We start from the raw sequence: 11260 nt of genomic DNA on the forward strand, positions 1-11260 counted from the left end.
TTAAGTTTCGTCCCAAGTTTGTAACGCTTAAAAATATTGATGCTACGAAAAAAATTTTGGTATAGGTGTTCATAGAATCACCTTCTTAATCCATTTCCGGTTGTCCGTTCGTCCGTCTGTGGACACGATAACTCAAAAACGAAAAAAGATATCGAGCTCGTAAATGAGCATCAAAGGTCAATTGGGTCTTGGGTCCGGAGGACCCATCTTGTAAACCGTTAGAGATAGAACAAAAGTTTAAATGTAAAAAATGTTCCTTATAAAAAAATAAAAAAACTTTTGTTTGAAACATTTTTTTGTAAACATCACTGTTTACCCGTGAGGGCTCCAATTAGGTGCAAATTTTATAGTATGTATTAATATAGGAATATCAGTTGTGTGTGTGTCTATTTAAAAGTGAATATCTTTTGTTATTTACGTGACGTCAAAAAAACAAACGATTGCGCATCAACACTGTCTATTCATGGTATTTCAACAATTAACTCAGTCAATTGTTTGTTTTCACTTGTTTTTTCACAATTTTGAATTTCAGATTATATCTCGAAAACTGTTTAAAAATAGATTGAATTTTTGTGTTTTTTGGATGCTATTGTCCTTGTTATATCCTTAAAACTAATAACATAACAAAAAATTTTTCGATTTTTCCTTGAAATCGATTTTTATGCTTTTCAACTTGAAAAAATTACACATTCATATATCGGTTTATGGATCGGTTTTTCAGTATTTAAGAACCCAAAAAAATAAAAATTTAGTTCATTTGACGAGTAGACATAACAACAGTTTCCAAATATCGGCTGAAATCGATCCCAGAAATCGACCTCCACACAGGATATTCATCGATTTCTCAAAACTACCTATCCAATTTTTTGTATCAAAAAATAACCTAATGTGGTTAGTTTTATCGCAATTGAACTTTTAGATAAAAATTAATTTTGATCGAAAAAATTCAAAAATCGGGTTTATTTGACGATTGGGAGGGTTATTTCTGAGATATCGCCCAAAATCCCATACAAAAAAAACGATTTCTCGGATCGAGTATAAGCAATATTTTAGGAAATAGTCGTCTCATAGTGGAATGAACTGAATTTTCGTAATTTTTTAGATCTTAATTGCTACAAAATAATATTAAAACTGAAATAAAAATTTTTTGACAATCAATCGACCAGTTTTTAAAATATCTATATTTTTAAAGTCTGTTATGAAGGAAGCAGTACATCGCACAGACATCTCAGAGATATAAGGTAAGTAATGTATGGCGTTTACTACAATGCTGGTATGGTATAGGGACAGATACTATAGTACCTATGTTAGCATAAGTAACATTACTTTATGAATAGGGCTATCCACTAGAAGCATTGAGGGTATCACCATACCAGTTTGGGCCCAAACTGCATTCGTACGCATAACTATTGCTAATGTTACTACCTTTCAATGGTCAAATCGGTATGGCGTTCACAATGATACTGACATAGTCATGGCCAAAAATAAATTTCTTACCGTATACTTTATAGCAGACACACCAAAAACATTACAAGCATTTGAATATTTCTTGATATATTTTTAAAGGCTTAGGGCTTCTAATATGGGAGTTTTCTGATGTCGAATTCACCATATTACGCAAAAAAATGTAAAACTAGACTTGATACTATTACAAAATTTCAAAGTGAAGTTAAAATTAATTAAATGATGAAAAAACTATAAGCATTCAAAGATTGTTGCCCATTCCCTTTTAACAGTATAGTTAAACTAACCTATATCTTCATCTTTGATAACTTCCCAGAGGAAGTTAATGTAATGCAGCCGATTTTGAAAATCTCCAGTTTTACATGTTTCCGCGGTCTCAAGATCTTAATATCCGAATCAAGCTTTTCAATTACGACATTAGCACGTGACTAGTCTTATTCAACGCGTAATCGCGTATTTAAAAACAGAAATAGTTTTCATCAGAATTAGTTGAGCCGTTTGTTAATGGTAATAACAAAACTGAAAAAAACTCGATAAACAGAATCTGAAAAGTAGATGGAACTCATCATTTATTTATTCGTTGTGTGCGTAGTCATGGTAGGGACAATAAAATCGATGCCAGCGCTTTAAGTGAAAAATTTTGGAGTTAAAGGGGGCTGTTATGACTAATTTGCAATTCTTTACATGTTAATGTAATAGAAATGTCAAATTAAAATTATTGAAAAACACGAATTAATTAAACTTAATGCATTAAAAATTGTGAAAATAAGAAATCAAATTGAACAAATATTATTTTTCAAATGTAAATTATCATAATTATTTATTTAAATTTGTGAGACAATAATATTAAATTTTCAATGCAAGTCTTAAATGCAATCCATACAATTATATATGCATCCATACAATTCTATAATTAAAGTAGTGTATCGTTACCATGGAAACGAAACTCACGCACGGAGCGAATAGAGATAATGATCGTTCCAACATAAGCTGCAAAACATAACAAGATCTTTTTATAACTTTATATTATATTGAGAAGTTTTTCGTGTGGGCCTCGAGGGTCGCACCAGACTCAATTTATTTAATTAGGAATTAAACGTTCATATTTTGCGTACTTCTAAAGATTTTCAAAAACCAACTTCACTTTTCTGCCCGTACAGTGAGAATTCTTCTCCTGAACTGGTAAAAGAAATTTACTCAACAAGCCTTTCATGACACTGGGAATTAAATTATTTAAATTAATTTATAAAAATTTTTAGCATGTAGATAAGAGACTGATATTTAGCCTGAAAAAGGTCATTCGTAGGTAATATGGATGCGTTCAAATAATGTTTCTGGTCTCATAATACGAATCTTAAAAATTGATGTGAATAATTCCGTCATGTTTCGAATTCGATTGATTTTCAATTGATATATCTCCTATACAGAGTCACTCTATAAATATACTTACTATACAAATATAATATATAGACTTCTCTATAACCATTATCTATCTATATATAATAGTCCACAATTCTACAAGTATGTATATAAAATAAAGTAAGTAAGTAAATATAATGAAAGTAGCAAACAAGCAACAGAAATGTTTTAATTTATGAAGTGTATTTAAAAATAAATAAAATGAAAGTTGAAAACTGTATCATCATATAATAATATAACTAAACGAAACTACTAAACTAGCTAAACAAACTATTACTACTGGTATCTAACTAAAGATATATTAATGAACAATATCCTCTAATACTAGGAAGCTATTCTGTATCATATATATACAGTGCAACCTCGATATAACAAATCGGAACAGAGCAAGTAAATATTCGTTATATCAAGTAATTCGTTAAGCTGAGGCTTGTTATATAAGGGATGTCTATTTAAGTTGGCTACATATGGAAAACTACTTTATTATAAGCAGGGTTCGAGGATATATATCAATGTATATATATCATGATATATATCCGATATATATCACGTGAATTTTTATGATATATATCAATACAAAAATGATTTAAAAAAATTTAATATTATTTAGTAATTTTTGGCTTTTGTTACCGTATTTCTACTTCCCAAATTTTGATGGCATTGGAGTAGAGTTAAAACCTACTAATACTAAGCTCAAATCGTGTCGTGTCAGAAAAAATTCGTATCGGAAGATGATCTAGCTTTATCTTCCTTGCAGTCAAACCAAGCACAATTATGAAACGACATTTATTTATTTTTTATTTGATAATTAACAGTTTATTACGAATGACTGATTTGATAATTAAAAGACTGATTATACTCTAGAGTTATTATTTGTAATGTTTATTGTTTTGTTGCCTAAGTGTAGGTATGACCATTAACGGATAACAATTTATAAAATTGTTTTTTGTTTTAAAGTTGATTTTTATTTATAAAAATTTTATTATTTTTAATTGATTTTGTCTGATCTAGAATAATATTTTATGTTTTGATTTCATTTGTCTGATTTGAAGTGCCTAAGTAATTAAAACCTTTAAAACATTTTAGTATTTTTTAAATATCAAAGTTTTGATATGTATCGGATATATATCGGATATATATCGGATATATATCAAAAATATCCAGTATTTTGATATTTATAATAAATATCGGATATTTTCGAACCCTGATTTTAAGGTCAACGAAAAAAAGTTTTATAAAAATCTCTGCTTTCGAAAATATTAACATTCAACTATTCACTTTCGACATCGAATGTATAAGGTGTCCACAAATGGTCGTTTAGAAATGTAGACCATTTTGCACAGATAACAAGGAAAACGATTCGAGAAATCACTCCCAAGATTTTTAGGAGTATATTAAAACAATTTTGTAAAAGAAAAATTACATGTATGGAACGAGAAGGTGGATACGTGGATGCAAAACCAAACTGAAGATTTCGAGAACGATTTCTTGAACTTTTTCCCTTATTATCTGTTAAAATGGTCTACATTTCTAAACGACCATTAACATTTCAGTCAAACTTTCTCAATTTGTGTACACCTGTATATTCGATGTTAAAAGTGAATAGCTGAATATTAATATTTTCGAAAGCAGAGATTTTTATAAAGAATAATTTCTTTCGTAAACCTTATAATTAAAAAAGTTTTACATATGTAGTCAACTTAAGTAGACACCCTGTAAATAAGTAAGGTTGGTCTAAAATTATAAAGAATTCTTGATGTTTCACTTTTCTGCGACTGATAACAGCAGCAGTGATTACATTACTTTCTATCAAACAACAATGATTGTTTTACGAAAAAAACGTGTCAGAATCTGTCACGCCATGAATCACATACTATAGGATTAAGGGTCATATATTAGTGAGAACGTTAAAAAAAAGTTGAGAAAGAGTTGAGTTGACAAAATTCGTTATTAAGAGGTATTTACACTTTTTTTTCCAGTTGAAAATTTGTTATAAAGAGGATATATATGGACAATTCGAGGATATTACGAAAAATTACTGTTAAACCGAAGAATTCGTTATATTGACGTAAGTTATGATAAGGTTGCACTGTATATAGTGTTCTTATATGTATCTCACTAAGAAGGTAATTATTATTTTTACTTCATTTCTAATAATTATAATAATTTTATATCATTTATACATGTAAATACATTGATGTTTATAATATAAAACTAAAGCACTGACTTGCGTTTTCAAACTAAGATGTACACGACTGTCATCCATTAGCCATTTTTATACCATGCATATATGTAATATGCAAGGTATACTAAGTTTCGTCCCAAGTTTGTAACGCTTAAAAATATTGATGCTACGCACAAAATTTTGCTATAGGTTTTCATAGAATCACCTAATTAGTCCATTTCCGGTTGTCCGTCCTTCCGTCCGTCTGTGGACACGGTAACTCAAAAACGAAACGAAAAGATATCGAGCTGAAATTTTTATAGCATTCTCAGGACGTAAAAAGTGAGGTCGAGTTCGTAAATGAGCATTATAGGTCAATTGGGTCTTGGGTCCGTTGGATCCATCTTGTAAACCGTTAGAGATAGAACAAAAGTTTAAATGTAAAAACTGTTCCTTATCAAAAAATAAACCACTTTTGGCTGAAACATTTTTTCATAAACATCACTGTTTACCCGTGAGGGGGCCAATTAGGCGAAAATTTTATAGGATGCACTTTACTTGAATATCAGTTATGTATATGTCACATGTATGTATGTGTTATGTAATAAAGAAATCAACACTAAATATGCATGGTATTTCAACAATTAACTCAGTCAATTGTTTGTTTTCACTTGTTAGATAGATAATTTAACTAACATTTAACATTTTCCATCCTTAACCGTTCGTCAACAAAATTTTTTCTCAACAAACAAACTATTTAATTTATTTAATTAACAGCTTAACTTTTGTACTAAGCGGCGCCGTTCAACTAGCGGCCTGAACAATATTCAGCCATTCAATCATACATCTAGGCAAATGACTTAGATCGATAACGTTTAACTACTTGTCTAGCCTAATCATTTAAATTCCACTTTCTGCCACCTGTTTTTATCAAAAAGAACAGGTCTTTTGTGAAAAATTCAAATCGATTCTCTGTAAGGTTTAGGTGAAATTAACTATCAAAGTCAGTGTTTTTACCAAAAAAAGTTTTTCATTTTTATGCACGCAGTTCTTAATTTGGGTATGATTTTAAAGCTTAAAACTTGAGGAATATTGATTTTTTACATAAATGGTAAAACATTTTTAAAAGCACTAAAACATTCTCAAAAACCAACACATTTATAACGACTTCTTCATATACTATCACCATGTAAAAAGGACTGTTTCTAATAATTAAATCGTAAATCGTACAGAGAATCGACTAGAAATTTATAAAGAAGGCGTATTAAATACTCATTAATTGGCACATAAAATTTCCTTTCGATACCGAATCGCCTTAAGTTTGCATGGAAAAAGTAAGGAATTTCAGTGGTCTAAGTTTACTACATACATTTCTGATGGTATTTCTCTATATAAGTGTATAAATAAATAAAAACAGTTTTTTATTATAAACAAAAAATAAAAAAAGTTATCTAAATGAAAACAAACATTCAATATATTTTGAAATATAAAATTTCTAAAATTATATTTTATTTGTTTAATTTCGTTTTTAAGAAAACACACGTTTTTAATTTAAAATAATCATGGGATTTAATTAAACTAATTAATATATTTATGTTTAGTTTACGATTTTTTCTGTTTAACTAGAAAAACAGAAACTATTCATAAAAGCAAAAATTGTTCTAATTTTTCTTGAATTTTTAAAAATTCTACAAGAAATATTCCTTAATAATTTTTTATAGTCTCAACTTTTATTAAGGATGTCTGAGCATGACAACAATGTTTGATTTAAAGGCTCAAAATTTGTTTGTAGGTAGTCTTTTACTCAAAGAATATGTGGTTAAAATTTCACAACCGTTCAGTACAGTTTAGGTAACCGTGCAAATTTTTAAGAAAAAAGTCATTAAAAATCGATATAAAATACATTGGCTCTTATGGAGGAATCTCAAAAAACGACATATTTTGGAAGTTTTTGATAATTTTCATTTGGAATGAATGAAAACAAATTTAAAAAAAACTTTTTAATAGAAAGTAAACATATTAGCAATGAATTAGAAAAGAAAAAAACTAAGTGTCACCGTCCATATAAGGGATGTAAGAGCAGGGTAGATTAAGGGTTGAAATTATTTTTATCTTATTTTCAACTTTGATGATGAATTTTGTTATAACTTCATGAATGTAGACGAAAAATAAGAATAAAATTTTTCGATATGTGTCTTGGTTTTCGAAATATCGTAAGCTAAATAATTAAACAAAATTTTCAATTTTCGATATTTTGAAAATTTAGCCAGATATCGAAAAATTTTATTCTAACTTTTCGTCTTATATCGTCAAGTAATAATATAAATTTATCATCAAAATTGAAAATATCTATTTTTAAATTTGTGCCCCCACTACCATGCTCATACATCCTTAAAAACTATTAATATCACTACTGACAATAGGATTTTCAAAATAATATTTATTACTTAGATAATAAGATCTAGGGACACTTTCAAGCGTTCTTTTAGCTTTTAAGTTCTATAGAATCTCGATAAGCGGGACTCCATAAAAACCAGGAGTGTCCCAATCATTGGATTTGGACACTCCGATTACTAGGATTGTACGGAAAAATCCATCAATACATAAGATAAAACCTTGGTAGAACTATAGACAAGGTGTGCTCGATGTAGGACGAGTTTTGGTTCAGTTTGCGCATGTATCCAGTCGACGCCTTTTCAACTTTTTCCCGCTTCCTGATTCAAATGTTGTAAAAAACGTAAATACGTTTATGTGAAAAATAGTTCTTTACTATGAATGAATAATTAATGATTAATGAACTTTTTCCACCTCAAATTTTTTCTATTTTTTATGAGACATCTCGACAATAATATGTAAACAAAACATTGACCAATTTGACAGCTCGAACGGAATAGTGTAGCACTAGAACAAATTTGTAATTTTCTCATATATAATTATGTGGGGTTTTTTCATACTTTTAAAATGAGTACCTTAAATTACAAAAATATTATTAATTGGCCAATCTGCGGCCGTTTCAAAGCAAGCAATTCCCGCCGACCTTACGCAATATCATTTTTGTTTACAATTTTAATCATATCTTCGGTTCTATTGGTCCTATCAAGACGAATAAAAAAAAATAAATATTTGCTTTTTCATGTAGAAAAAAATTGTACAGAATTTTAATACTAAATTTTCAATAACGCAGGAGCTATGGCCGTATGAACAATTTATTTGTTTATAACAAATGGCCCCCCATTTTGAGTTATGAGCAACCTGAAAATTCGAATTCGGCGGATCAAAGTTCGTCAATACAATATACTCCTAATTCAGTAGGACCTGTAAATGTATACAAAACGTACTCAGCGCCTACACTATATATAATAAATAAGCAATATGGCGGTGACTGGATACCGTGCAAGAGAGTGAGAGAATGTCCCCATCCTACTCTTACCTGCAAAAGAGCATACCTTCTATAGTTTTACCATGGTATAAAACAAAGTCGCTTCAATCCACCTGTCTGTCCCAAGTCCTTATGTAGGCTTAGATTTTTAAAACTACGCTAGATAAAACGATTTAAGACGAAGGTTTTTATGTACAATACGTGCATACTATTGTAGAGTAAAGGGTTGAAATAGGTGTTGAAAGGGATGTGCTTCAAAAACTTAAAAAGTTCTGCATCGATTAAGCTCATATATTGGCAAGATATACAACTAGATCAAAGATTGGTTTATCCATTTTTAACCTTCAGGATAGGGGGATCGAGAAAGTGGGGATGAATAATCGAATATTTTCAAATATACCCAAGTGGGTTATCAAATAAAAGAACATGGCGTGTACATTACAAAACACTAACTCCAACGCAAGGGGTATGGGAACAAAGTGTGAAAGTGAGAAAGTGGGGATGTTGCCCAGCAAAGCAGATAGCTCACAGCTAGTTATTAATAAAATAAAACATTTCGAATAACAACGTTGGAATGTATGTATTTAAACGAGAATGTATATACGCAGCATTAAACACGTGTTATTGTGATGCTTTTGTATTTTTAGAATCAGAACAATGAATCAAATTAGATGTATATACAAACAAACAATAGCATTTTTGAGTGTGTTAATTTTGGGCGAACGAAAAGTTTATTGACTACCGAACGCTACCTATAATCTAGTGTTTCGATTATCGATACTGCTATAATTTAAAAATTACTTTTCTTGAGAAATCACATCTAGAAAATTTACGGAATTCAAATATAACAAGTTCATCATATTTAGCACTTGCTCTATAAATCTATAAATCTAATAAAAGCGAGAGTTTCTGCAGTATTTACATAAAATAAAAATAAAAATTTAGTTAATTACTTGGCAAATTGATATATTCAAAACATATATACCTAAGTATATAATATAATAAGTATACAGGGTATCCCATGACTCGATGGACAGAGCTTAATAACTTATTTCTTAAACAATTTTAAGTCGAAAGTGTCTTATTAGTCTAAGATCCCAATTAGGATCGACCTTCACCCATCTGTTTACCGGATGAAAGTTATTTTTTATGAAATATAAAATGTTAACAAATATCCCTGCAATGGGTTGCCTATAAAAATGTGGTCCAGACTACTTTTAGTGAAAATATCAAGAGTAAAATTTTTAGAAATTTTTCACTGACTTGCATATCTTACGAATTTTGATCTACTCGAAAGTAAAAGCCATAAAGAATATGCAGCAGCTATGTTGTTTGCCTTTTTTCGTTCACTATTATCGCATTTATACAAGTTGAAAATAGTAATTACGTGCATCTGTTAATTCATTGACTCGCATATCTAAATAAAGATAATTTTGTTACAATTACGGTGGCATATGATTGGCCACAAAATATTGGTCAAAAATAATGTTTACAAGCTTTCCAAGTTTTGATATTTATATTAAAAATGGTCTGGACCATATTTTTTAAGGCAACCCGTTACAGGAATATTTGTTAATATTTTACATTTCATAAAAAATAACTTTCATTCGGTAAACATGGGTGAAGGTCGACCCTAATTCGGATCTTGTACTATATGTACTTTTTTCCAAAACAAAAGGTAAGGAGTTATGAAACTGTCATATTTAGAATAACTTCTTCGCTGGAAATTTCTTGTTGTACAGGACGTTATGCATTAGCTTTAGAAAGTAGCATTATCGGCCAAATAACGATGAACATTTAAGAACAGTTGGGATTATTCGATCAAGAAACCGCCGCTGATATTCCCACACTGAAAATCTTGCATTTCCGTCACAATATCCGTCAATAAAATGCATATCGGTATATTCTTGATTCGTAAACGTAGCCACTAAATTAATCTGAAAATTACAACTTAAAAAATAAAAAAACACAAACATAAACATTAAAATGTCACCATAATAACATTATGGCAAAAGATAATTAAAACTGATTAAAAAGTAGGTATAAGCATTCAAAGATTGTTGCCCATCTCTTTTTAGCAATACAAAGTTTTATATGTATTTTATATGTATCTCTATGGTGATATAGGACAATGACGTCACTAACCTATATCTTCCTCTTTGTTTAATTAAGAATTTTAAATATTTATATTTTGCGTACCAACTTCTAAAGATTTTCAAAAACCAACTTCGATTTTCAGCCCGTTAAGTGGTAATTCTAAACCTGAAGTGATAAAAAAGATTTATTATAAATACATATTATCGAAGATAATAAATGAGAACTCCAGGATATTTCGAAAACAATTTCGATTTTTGCTCCAATTTCCTATATCAGTTTTTTTGTATTTTATAAATACGTATTTCGACTACCTAGTAGTCATCAACAGTAAGAATTAGCTAGTCGTGATTACTCTTATTATGAATGTTGCTCTTTGCTAATTTGGTGGCGGACTGCGCAATGATACTTTCGTGTACCTACAATTTATACTATTCACAGTATCTGTCAAATTGTAATTGGACCCCTCAAAATCTGGCTAGCCAAGGTTGAAAAAATGAATCAAAATATTTCTCAAAATTAGGGGCTTTTTAGGTGCTATTTAGGTGCGCAAATCAAAAATAAGGTGCACTTAAAATTTTCGAAAAATTGAAAAAAAATTACGGGTCTGCTAGGTTTTTGAAACTTGGCAGTCCATCATTGTATAATAATAATTTTATAATTAAATTTTCGCATAAGAATTAAGTGCTCATTAAGTGCAAGCAATCCTTGGCAAGAAAAATCCATAATTCACTTGTCGA

This window comes from Chrysoperla carnea, chromosome 2 (genome assembly GCF_905475395.1).
Source record: "Chrysoperla carnea chromosome 2, inChrCarn1.1, whole genome shotgun sequence".
Classification (NCBI taxonomy): domain Eukaryota; kingdom Metazoa; phylum Arthropoda; class Insecta; order Neuroptera; family Chrysopidae; genus Chrysoperla; species Chrysoperla carnea.